This window comes from Papio anubis, chromosome 13, assembly GCF_008728515.1.
Source record: "Papio anubis isolate 15944 chromosome 13, Panubis1.0, whole genome shotgun sequence".
Taxonomy (NCBI): Eukaryota; Metazoa; Chordata; class Mammalia; order Primates; family Cercopithecidae; genus Papio; species Papio anubis.
The window spans coordinates 22,465,225-22,477,586 of record NC_044988.1 but is presented as its reverse complement, the minus strand read 5'-3'; the positions used below and the strand labels follow the sequence as shown (position 1 = coordinate 22,477,586).

Genomic DNA, 12,362 nt, shown 5'->3' with positions numbered 1-12,362 from the left:
AGTGATTTGGGGTGGATCCCAGTGTGTTGGCAGAGGTGGCACAAAGCACACAGGCAAAATGATGCTCACGTTATTACAAGTGTAATTAACAATGCTAGTCATTCATCCCTGACAACCGACTTAAAATTAGGGACACCTACTCATTTAGTTTATTATGAATTTTTGCCTGGTGAATTCACATTTGCAGACAGTTTACAGGTTTTTTTCCCTCATTTCTCAATGTGGTTTAAATGAGCATTTCTTTGTTATTGGAAAACTGTAATCTCTCATATGCGTATTGGCATTTTTTGTTGTTTTTCTTTTTGTTGTTGTTGCTGTCGTTATTGAGCCAGGGTCTCGCTCTGTCACCCAGGCTGGAGTGCAGTGGCACTATGTCGGCTCACTGCAACCTCCGCCTCCTGGGCTCAAGCAGTCCTCCAGCCTCAGCCCCCACAAGTAGCTGGGACTACAGATGCAAGCCACTACACCTGGCTAATTTTTGTAATTTTTGTAGATACAGGGTTTCACCATGTTGTCCAGGCTGGTCTCGAACTTCTGAACTCAAGCAATCGACCCCCTTCAGCCTCCCTAAGTGCTGGGATTACAGGCCATGGCCATTTGTTGTTCTTCTAGAAACACATTTAATCTCCTTTCCTCTCCTTAACCCATCTCCTTTAAATAGTTAATCTGTAAACAGTTAACAGGTTCTGAAAGCTCTTCTAAGGTAAGTAAATCCTTCTCGATCTATGTCTTCCATACAATTTCTTTGTTAGGTCTCTTACAGGGCCAGGGTCAGGGAGTTCTCAGAAATCTGCAGACACACCAAGAAGACAAGCCATTTGGAACCCAAGATTCTTGAGAAGTCTACCATCTTCTAGTTTACCATCTTTGGTAAATCTACATGTTAGGATGATCATTTATTCTTTTCAGATCAAGCTTCAAGGCATTTACTGCCTGAAATACAAGGGCAATTCGAAGTGCTTAAGACCTTGGATGTGCTAGTCTACAAGCTGCCTTTGGTTCCCAAGCTGTATTAGAAACATCTCAGGCATTTGTCAAAAGTGCAGATTCCCAGGCTCCAACCACCCTACCCAGCTCTCTTGTATCAGGATTTCTAGGGTGGGGCCCAGGAATCTGTATCTTTCACAAGCACTTTAATCGATTGTCAAATTTGTATATAAAACTCTTCTCATCCGGGCATGGTGGCTCATGCCTGTAATCCCAGCATTTAGGGAGGCCGAGGCAGGAGAATCACTTGAACTCATGATTTCAAGACCAGCCTGGGCAACATGGCAAAACCCCATCTCTACAAAAAAATACAAAAATTATCCAGGCGTGGTGGCTCACACTTGTGGTCCCAGCTACTTGGATGGCTGAGGTGAGAGGATTGCTTGAGGAGGTCGGGGCTGCAGTGAGCTATGATGGCACCACTGCACTCCAGACTGGGCAACAGAGTAAGACCATATCTCAAAAAATAAATAAATAAAAATAAAACTATTCTGGGCACAAACACACCTATGCCCCGGGTAGCTGTGAAAATTAAATTTTAAAATATTCATTAGTAGTCTAGTGTGGTTTGATTCAGGCCAGCAAATATTTCCTGAACATAGACTGTTTGTCAGGCATCATGCTGGGCACCAGGAAAACAAAGATGAATAAGGCATTGTCCAGTCCACAAGGAGCTCAAGTTTATAAGAGGAAGATGAACAATCAAAAATGAAACTGGGAAGAGGCGGAGCAAGAAGGTGGAATAGAAGGCCCCGATCATCCCCTTTGCAGGAACACCAAATTCAGTAACTATGTACACACAAAAAAAGCACCTTTCTAAGAACCAAAAATCAGGTGAGCACTCACAGTACCTGGTTTTAACTTCATATCACTGGAAGAGTTACTGAAGAGGTAGGAAAGACAGTCTTTTTTATTTTTAACTTTTATTTTAGGTTCAGGGGTACAGTGCAGGTTTGTTTTATAGGTAAAGTCATGTCATGGGGGTTTATTGTACAGATTATTTCGTCATCCAGGTACTAAGCCTAGTACCCAATAGTACTTTTTTATATCTCCAAATCAACAGTTTGAGTACCTCTGGGTCAGAGGTATCAATAGTTATTTTTTCTGATCCTCTCCCTCATCCCACCCTCCACTCTCAAGGCGGCCCTAGTGTCTGTTCTTCCCTCTTTGTGTCCATGTGTTCTCATCATTTAGCTCACAGTGAGCTTGTAAGTGAGAACATGCAGTTATTTGGCTTTCTGTTCCTGCATTTGCTAAGGATAATGGCCTCCAGCTCCATCCATTTCTTGCAAAATATATGATCTTGTTCTTTTTTATGGCTGCATAGTATTCCATGGTGTATATGTACCACACTTTTTAAATCCAATCTGCCATTGATGAGATTTAGGTTGATTCTATGTCTTTGCTCTTGCGAATAATGCTGGAGTGAACATGCATGTACATGTGCCTTTATGGTACAACAATTTATGTTTCTTTGAGTATATACCCAGTAATGGGATTACTGGTTTAGTGGTTGTTCTGTTTTTAGATCTCTGAGGAACCACCACACTGCTTTCCACAATGGTTGAACTAATTTACACTCCCACCAACAGTCTATAAGAGGAAAGACAGTATTGAATTGCGGATGCCACCCCTTCCCCACCCATCCACAGCAGCCACTTGGCATGGAGAAATCTGTGTGATTGGGAGAGGGAGAAAGCAGTGGTTGTGAGGCTTTGCATTGAACTCAGTGCTGCCTTGTCACAGCAGAAAGCAAAACCAGGCTGAACTCAGCCAACGCCTGCCCACTGAGAGAACATTTAGACCAGCTCTAGATAGAGAGGAATCATCCATCCGGGCAGTCAGAACTCACGTTCCAGCAAGCCTCGCCACACCACAGACTAGAGTGCTCTGAGGCTCCAAATATTCTTGAAAGGCAGTTTAGGCCTCAGGAACTGTAAATCCTACTGCTGAGCTGGGCTCAGCAACCAAGTGGACCTGGGGGGTGTGTCACCTACTGAGACACAAGGTAGGACAGCTAAGGAGGGTGCTTGCGCCACCCCTCCCCCAACCCCAGGCAACACAGCTCCTGCCAAAAGAGACCTCCTTCTTCCACTTGAGGAGAGGAGAAGGAAGAGTAAAGAGGGCTTTGCCTTGCACCTTGGATACCAGCTCAAACACAGTAAGACAGAGCACCGGTCAGAGTCATGAGGCCCCCATTCCAGGCCGGCCCTAGGTCCCAGATGACATTTCCAGACACACCCTGGGCCAGAAAGGAACCCACTCCCTTGAAGGGAGGGACCCAGTCCTGGCAAGAACCATCACTTGCTGGCTAAAGAATCTTTAGGTCCTGAGTAACCAACAGTGATACCCAGGCAGTAAGCCATGGGCCTTGGGGGAGACTCTGAGAGGTGCTGGTTTCAGGTGAGATCCAGCACATTCCCACCTGTGTTGACTACAGTGACAGACTCCCTCTACTTGAGAAAAGCAGAGGGAAAAGTAAAGGGACTTTGTCTTGCACCTTAGGTACCAGCTAGCCACAGTAGGATAGAGCACCAGGCAGGCTCTTGGGGTCCCTAATTCTAGACCTTGGCTCTTGGACAGCATTTTGGGACCAGCCCTGGACCGGAGGAGAGCCTACTGCCCTGAAGCATGAGTCCCAGGCCTGGCAGCATTCAGCACAAGTTGACTTCAGAGACCTTGGGCCGTAAGTGAACACCAGCAGTAACCTGGCAATACTCCTGATGGGTCTGTGGCGGTGGTGGCCATGGGATGAAGCTCCTCTGCCTGTGGCAAGGTGAAGGAAGAATGAGAAGGACTGTGTCTCATGGTTTGAGGCCCAGCTCAGCCACAGTAGCATAGAACACCAGGTAAACTTCTAAGGTTTTCAACTCTAGTCTCTAGCTGCCAGACAGCATCTCTGGACGCACCCAAGGCCTGGGGGAATTCACCACCCTGAAAGGAAGGACACAACCCTGGCTGGCTTCACCACCTGCTGATTGTACAGCCCCAGGACCATAAGTAAACGTAAGCCGTAGCCAGGTAGTGGTTACAGTGGGCCTTGGGCAAGACCTAGTGATGTGCTGGCTTCAGGTCTGACCCAGAGCAGTCCCAGTGGTGGTGGCCACAGGGGTGCTTACATCACCCCACCCCGAGCTCCAGGTAGCTCAGCACAGAGATAGAGAGACTCCCTCTGTTTGGGAGAAAGTAAGGGAAGGTAACAGGAGACTCTGCCTGGTAATCCAGAGAATTCTTCTAGATCTTATCCAAGATCGCCAAGGCAGTAATGTTAGGAGTCTGCAAGAACTATAGCATTACTGGGCTTTGGGTGCCCCCTAATGCAAATACAGCTTAGATTATAACAGCCAAATTCTTCTGAATATCTGGAAAGCCTCCCCAATGACAAATGCAAACAAGCCCAGACTGTGAAGACTATAATAAATACCTAACTCTTCAATGCCCAGACACTGACAAATATCATCCACAGGCATCAAGACCATTCAGGAAAACATGACCTCACCAAAATAACTAAGGCTCTAGCGACCAATCCTGGGAAAACAGAGATATGTGACCTTTCAGACAGAGAATTCAAAATAGCTGTTCTGAGAAACCCAAAGATATTCAAGACGATACAGAGAAGTAATTTAGAATTCTGTCACATAAACTTAACAAAGAGATTGAAATAATTTTTGAAAAATCATGGAGTGCAGTAGCTCATGCCTGTAATCCTAGCACTTTGAGAGGCCAAGATGGGCAGATTGCTTGAGCTCAGGAGTTCGAGACTAGCCTGGGCAACATAACAAAACCCTGTTTCTACAATAAATACAAGAAATTAGCCAGGCATAGTGTGCATGCCTGTAGTCCCAGCTACCTAGGAGGCTGAGGTGGGATATCACCTGACCCTGGGAAGTGAAGGCTGCAATGAGCTATGATCACACCACTGCACTCCAGCCTGAATGACAACATGAGACCTTGTCTCAAAAAAAAAAAGAAGCAGAAATTGTGGAGTTGAAAATGCAATTGACATACTGAAGAATACTAAAAATCTTGATTTCTTTATTCTTTAACAAACTATCATACCTGTTCAAAATTATAATCTCTTACTTTAAAAGTTACCAAAAATGGGTCGGGCACGGTGGCTCATGCCTGTAATCCCAGCACTTTGGGAGGCTGAGGCGGGCAGATCATGAGGTCAGGAGTTCAAGACCAACCTGGCCAATATGGTGAAACCCCATCTCTACTAAAAAAAAAAAAAAATGCAAAAATTAGCCGGGTGTGGTGGCACTCGCCTGTAGTCCCAGCTACTCATGAGGCTGAGGCAGAAGAATCGCTTGAACCTGGGAGGCGAAGGTTGCAGTGAGCTGAGATTGTGCCACTACACTTCAGCCTGGGTGACAGAGTGAGACTCCATCTCAAAACAAAAAATTAAAATTAAAAAAAAGTTACCAAAAATGGAGGCAAAGTGCTAAATATTTATATTTAATAGAGCTCAGGAATTTATTTATTTATTTATTTATTTTGAGTCAAGGTCTCGCTCTGTCACCAAGGCTGGAATGCAGAGGTGTGAATACGGGTCACTGCAGCTTCGGCTTCCTGGGCTCATATGATCCCCCAACCTCAGCCTCCCCAGTAGCTGGTACTACAGGCACTCACCACCATGCCTGACTAATTTTTCTTTAATTTTTTGTAGAGATGAGGGGTCTCACCATGTTGCCCAGTCTGGTCTAGAACTCCTATGCTCAAATGATCCTCTCGCCTCAGCCTCCAAAAGTGCTGGGATACAGGCATGAGCCACCACGCCCTACCAGAAATTCTTATTTAAAATTTAAAAAAATCTTTAAAAGCATGAAGAATAAGCAGTCTGAAGCACTGTAGATTTTTTATGGCATTAGTACGCTTAGGCCAGCATGATTGTATCTACAGGGAGAAAAAGGACATATTGCACAGGTATTAGTATCAAATTTCTCTAAAGTATTTTACAAAGTTGTATAGCATAGGGAAATCAAAAACCACAAAAGGAGAAAATGATTACTGCAAATAATGCAACTCATCAAGGTAGGCAGAGATTAGAAGACAAACACTTTTATTTGGGCTGTAAACTCTATCTAAATGACACAGAGTAAGTATTTGTAAGTATTTATAGTCTTAGAATCCCATCTAGAACAACATAGGACCCAGGAAGCCGAATCACTGCTCTGTCAAGCTCAGGACAGAAATGGAAATGGTTCTATGATTATGATCATGGGACCAAGTTCACAGTCAGGACCACCAGGAAAGCAAATGTATTTCAGGAAGACATTAGTCAGAGATATCCAGATATTTCCCTTCTTTTTCCCCTTGTTGAGAATGAGCACTTAATACCAGGTCTGGTTCAAGAAGTAGGAGAGCCGGATATTTGTCATCATTCCCTTAACAGAGGGCGAAGTTTTCAGTATAACTTCTGGAATAGTAATATAATCCCAGGGTTTAAAGGATTTGTGGTCCATAAGGAATTGGGTTCTTTTTCTGACTCTAGCAAGACGCTGTCTGAGGGTGTCAATGGTGACTTTGCATTCCATTGAGGGAAACAAGGAAAGGGCAGAATTAGTTCTGTCTCTACATAGATACTCCTCTGTGAAGTTCCGAATGTGTGCGTGTGTGTCTGCTGCACTCAAAAGGTTCTCCTATGATGCTGCTGCCCCTAGCAACAACCTCACCTCTATCTTAAAGGAGCACACTGCTCCATATTCCACCTCCCCACCTTCAACTAGTACTAGAAACTGCTTCCAAAAAGTTGCAAAGTTGCCTGTGTCTCCCTCATTCCAGAAGCATTCTTATTTTTCTTTTGTTTTTTGTTCGTTTATTTGTTTGTTTTGTGACAGAGTCTCACTCTGTCGCCCAGGCTGGAGTGCAGTGGCGCCATCTCGGCTCACTGCAACCTCTGCCTCCCAGGAGATTCAAGCGATTCTCCTGCCTCAGCCTCCGAGGTAGCTGGGATTAGAAGTGGCCTCCACCAAGGTGGGCTCATTTTTCTATTTTTAATAGAGAAGGGGTTTCACCGTGTCGGCCAGGCTGGTCTCGAACTCCTGACTTCAGGTGATCTGCCCGCCTCGGCCTCCTGAAGTGCTGGGATTACAGGTGTGAGCCACCAAGCCTGGCCAGCATTCTTATTTTTCTGATTATAAAAGCAAAATGGGCCAGGAAAAAGCAAAAAGTAACAAGAGTGAAATTCCATCTCAAAAAAAAAAAAAAAGCAAAATGCTCCCACGTGATAGATCATGCCTGTAATGATCTCACTTTACAAGACTGAGGCAGAAGAATTGCTTGAGGCCAGGAGTTCAAGACCAGGGCAACAGTTGAGCCTGGGTAACAAAGCAAGACTCCCATCTCTGCAAAATAAATAAATAAATAAATAAATGAAATAAAATAGCTGGCATGGTGGTATGCACCTGTAGTCCTAGCTACTCAGGAGGATGAGGCAGGAGGCTCTCAGGAGCCCAGGAGTTCGAGGCTGAAGTGAGCTATGATCATGGCACTGCACTCCAGCCTGGACAACAAAGCAAGACCATGTCTCTAGAAGAATAAATAATAAGTACACCTTGGTTGTACAGAACTGGGGAAATTCAAAAGGGTACATGGGAAAGGGAGAAAGAGTGGTCTCTCACCATAGAGGGAGAGAGAAAGTGAATCACTGGTAATTCTACCTCTTCTAGATAACAACTGTCATTATTCTAGTGTATTTCCTTCTAGAAGCTCTCTTTTCAGTATTTCTTTGCCCACTTCTCATCAGCTCCCTGTCTTGCACTTTTAATGTCATGTTTTTAATAGAATTGATAGTTAAATGTGTAAATGCTTGGATTGGGAGAAATTTTACTTTGTGATGTTAAATGAAATTTATAGGAGGCCATTGGTTTGGACTGAGCTCCTGCACTAGACCTAACAGACCAAACCAAAATCGAGTCGCTCATGCTAAGGTTCCATATCACCAAGCTGAAACTAAGTTGTTTACCCTTCCTTCCAAGAAATTAGCACAGTGAAAGATAATAACCAAATCCCCAAACAAGGCAGTTTTAGTGGGCATGATAAGGATGTTTCTTCTGCTTCATCTTTACAAGGAAAGTCACTTTGTTTTTTGCGTTTTTTGTTTATTTGTTTGTTTTTGAGACAGTTTCTGTTGCTTGGGCTAGAGTGCAGTGGCACAGTCTTGATTCAGTACGGCCTCTGCCTCCTGGGTTCAAGCAAGTCTCGTGCCTCAGCCTCCCGAGTAGCTGGGATTAAAGGCACAGGAGGTCTCACCAAGGCTGGTGTATTTATATATACATTGCATATGTCAACAAATGTTGTTGTTGTTTTTTTCCATAGGCTTTTGTGGGAACAGGTGGTATTTGGTTACATGAGTAAGTTGTTTTTTGTTTTTTGTTGTTTTTTTTTTTTTGAGACAGAGTTTCGCTCTTGTTGCCCAGGCTGGAGTGCAATGGCGCTATCTCGGCTCACCGCAACCTCCCAGGTTCAAGCGATTCTCCTGCCTCAGCCTCCCGATGAGCTGGGATTACAGGCCTGTGCCACCATGCCCGGCTAATTTTGTATTTTTAGTAGAGATGGGGTCTCTCCATGTTGGTCAGGTTGATCTCCAATTGCTGACATCAGGTGATCTGCCTGCCTCGGCCTCCCAAAGTGCTGGGATTACAGGCATGAGCCACCACGCCCGGTTTCGTAAATTCTTTAGTGGTGATTTGTGAGGTTTTGGTGCGCCCATCAGCCAACTAGTATACACTGAACCTGATTTGTAGTCTTTTATCCCTCACCCCCAGTCAATATATGTTCTACATACATTGTGACTTAAACCCACAGACATACATAATACTGTCTTGCTTTCTAGCTCTGTTATATGGATACATATGTTGCATCTCCTAAGACTGTAAGCAGTAAGTCTTTATATATACTTCCTTCCTTTGTACCCTAGGGCACTGAGCATTGCTAACTCCCTGGTAGGTACTCAGAAAATACTATTCAGGTGCCTGAAAAAGTAAGAAATATTAAAGGAAGTAAAAAGATAGTTAAAACACTTGGCCAAGTTGTTTTTTTAAAAAAAACTCAATATAATCTGGTGCCTAGAAAATATTTACTGGTTCAAGATTACAGTTTAAAGGCTGTAGAAGCCTGTACATCTGTCTCCTTTAATCCTAATTATTATCAGAAACAGGCTGTTATCAACAAAGAAGCACAAAGGTTAGTCACCAGTGTGTTGTTTTAATCCTTGCCATAAAATATCTCTGAGAATTCATCCAGGGAAATGCTGAAAAAGCAGTTTACTAACTCTACCATCCACCCTTCCCCCAGGTAATCTTGTCTGAATCAAAGTGTGAGCAGGTTTGTTTAAGCTGAGAACTTGGGGAGGAAAATGAACAGGTAAATTTTAAACTGTATGCGAAATGCGTACCTTCAAAATGAATGTGCGTGCTATCTTTTTTTTTGAGATGGAGTCTCACTCTGTCACCCAGCCTGCAGTGCAGTAGCATGATCTCGGCTCACTGCAACCTCCGCCTCCCTGGGATTACAGGCGTGTGTCACCACGCCCGGCAAATTTTTGTATTTTTAGTAGAGAGAGGGTTTCACCACATTGGTCAGGCTAGTCTCAAACTCCTGACCTCGTGATCCACCTGCCTCGCCCTCCCAAAGTGCCGGAATTACAGGCATGAGCCACCGTACCCAGCCCGCATGCTATCTCTATATTGAGACATCTTCTGACTTAATGGAATATATTCTTAGGAAAAAGTATCCACTTATTTAAACTGTTATTTGTAAGTTAAAATATATTGGTTCTAGCCTAGAAGTTGAGACTGAATTCTTATCCCATTTGGCCCTATTTGATACAGAATGATCTACAAAATAAAATATTCAGTAAAATAAGCAAAGATCAGAATATATGCATGGTATTGTAATTCTACCATTTATGCTTTTAAAATGAGAGGAAATTTTATACACACACACACTTTTAATATTTTACTACGTTCATGTATTATCTTCAGAAATGTTGTTTTTTATTTTTTATTGTAAAACTAAAACACAGATCCAGAAAAATCCCATAACTCAAATTAATGTCTTAGTGAATTATTGCCAGGTAAATGCTCTTGTAACTATCTACCACGTCAAGAAATAAAACTGCCAGCCTCCCAGAAGCCTCTCTCCATGTGCCACATCTCAATCACTGTCTTGTCCCTCCCTCAAAAAGTAACAATGATCTTGACTTTTATAGAAATAATTTCCTTCCACTATTCAGACTTTTTATACCTTCCTTGAATTTCTTTATGATTTTATCAATCAAGTGTACACTCCTTGCTTCTGGAGTTAGTCTGGACTATTTTTTTAAAAAAATTGGGGCCAGGCGCAATGGTTCACACCTGTAATCCCAGCACTTTGGGTAGCCGAGGCAGGTGGATCACGAGGTCAGGAGTTCAAGACCAGCCTGGCCAAGATGGTGAAACCCCGTCTGTGCTAAAAACTGCAAAAATTAGCCAGGCGCAGTGGCAAGTGCCTGTAATCCCAGCTACTCGGGAGGCTGAGGCAGGAGAATTGCTTGAACCCTGGCGGCAGAGTTTGCAGTGAGCCCAGATCGCGCCACTGCACTCCAGCCCTGGGCAACAGAGTGAGACCCCATCTAAAAAAAAAAAAAAAATTGGTCTTTTCTGTTTCTTTTAATGTCAGGGTTTCCCTCCATCTCTTTTCCTTACACTTTTTCTATTGAATAACCCAAGCCATTTGGCCTATAGAGATTCTCTCCAGTATGGATTTTGCTGATTGCATATTTGGGAACAGTACAATATGTTCCTCCTACCTCTCTTCCTGCAAGTTGACAACTGAATCCAGAGGCTTCATCAGACATGTTCAGTCTGTTTGGCGAGATCTAGTGGGTGATCTGTTCTTTCATCAGATGGCACTTAATCTCTGGTTTCTGTTCCTTATCATTATCAACAACATTTGATGCTTAGTACCTAGAATCATTAATTTATAGGTGGCTTGTAATAGGAAATTCTAATCCTGTTATGTAATTTTCATTAGCTGAAATAATTTTTTTTTTTTTGAGACGGAGTCTCACTCTGTCACCCAGGCTAGAGTGCAGTGGAGCGATCTCGGCTCACTGCAAGCTCCACCTCCTGGGATCACACCATTCTCCTGCCTCAGCCTCCCGAGTAGCTGGGACTACCGGCGCCCACCACCATGCCCAGCTAATTTTTTTGTATTTTTAGTAGAGATGGGGTTTCACCATGTTAGCCAGGATGGTCTCGATCTCCTGACCTCATGATCCACCCGCCTCGGCCTCCCAAAGTGCTGGGATTACAGGCGTGAGCCACCGTACCCAGCCAAACATAATTAGCCTCCCCATCGGGGAATCGAACCCTGGTCTCCCACATGACAGGCGGGGATATTCACCACTATACTAACGAGGACCCCCCTGTCTTTTTTTTTTTTTTTTTTTTTTTTTTGAGATAGAATCTCACTCTGTCACCCAGGCTGGAGTGCAGTGGTGCAATCAGTCTCGACTCACTGCAACCTCCACCTCCCAGGTTCAAGCGATTCTCCTGCCTCAGCCTCCTGGGTAGCTGGGACTAGAGATGCATGCCACCACACCAGCTAATTTTTTATATATATTTTTTTTTTACTAGAGACAGGGTTTCACCATGTTAGCCAGGATGGTCTCGCTCTCCTGACCTCGTGATCCACCCACCTCGGCCTCCCAAAGTGCTGGGATTACAGGCGTGAGCCACCGTGCCTGGCCACAAGTAATGCTTTTTGAACTAGATAGGATAGATGATAATAACATTCAGCCTGTGATCGTTGGTGATTGTAGTTTACAGGCACTCTTTGGTTGGTTGCAGGGGTCGGGGAGCAGGGAAGGAACAAATGTGTGTAGACTAGTACTTCCATTCAGCAGAGAAACCTGATACCTCTTACTCATATTAAACAAACATATGCTTTGTGATCCAGCAATCCCATTTCTGGATCTAGAGCCCAAATAAATTCTCACACTAGATCTATGAAGGGACACTATGAGGAAGTTCATGATAGTTTGTAGTATAAGAAATTGGAGGTAATATTAATTTCCATCACTGGAGGTGTAAATAGGTACAATGAGTGAATTCACACCAGGGAGTGTATATATTATGTAGCAATTCGAAATAATAGATCTATACCACAGCAATATGTATAGATCCTAAAATCCTTAATGTTTAGTGAAAAAAGTAAAAAGCAGATTAAGATCCATAGCATATGAACATATTTATAAAAATTGTACAAATACCTACTAAAAAAACAAAACTACAGATTTTACAAAACCACATACACGAAGAGGATGCACATTAACCTCATTAGAATGGTTGCTGTGGAAATAAAAGGGAATGACAATAGAGAATAAAGCG

The 12,362-nt window shown here is 43.5% G+C and overlaps 1 protein-coding gene and 1 non-coding gene across 2 annotated transcripts in view; both read right to left on the bottom strand.

The window, feature by feature from the left end:
* The window catches only part of TRPM6 (transient receptor potential cation channel subfamily M member 6), a 181,154-nt gene that overhangs the window by 163,380 nt on the left and 5,412 nt on the right, over positions 1-12,362 (bottom strand). The window lies entirely within an intron of this gene.
* On the bottom strand, positions 11,322-11,393 carry TRNAD-GUC. The gene has a single exon. It is a non-coding gene; the product is annotated as a tRNA-Asp (tRNA).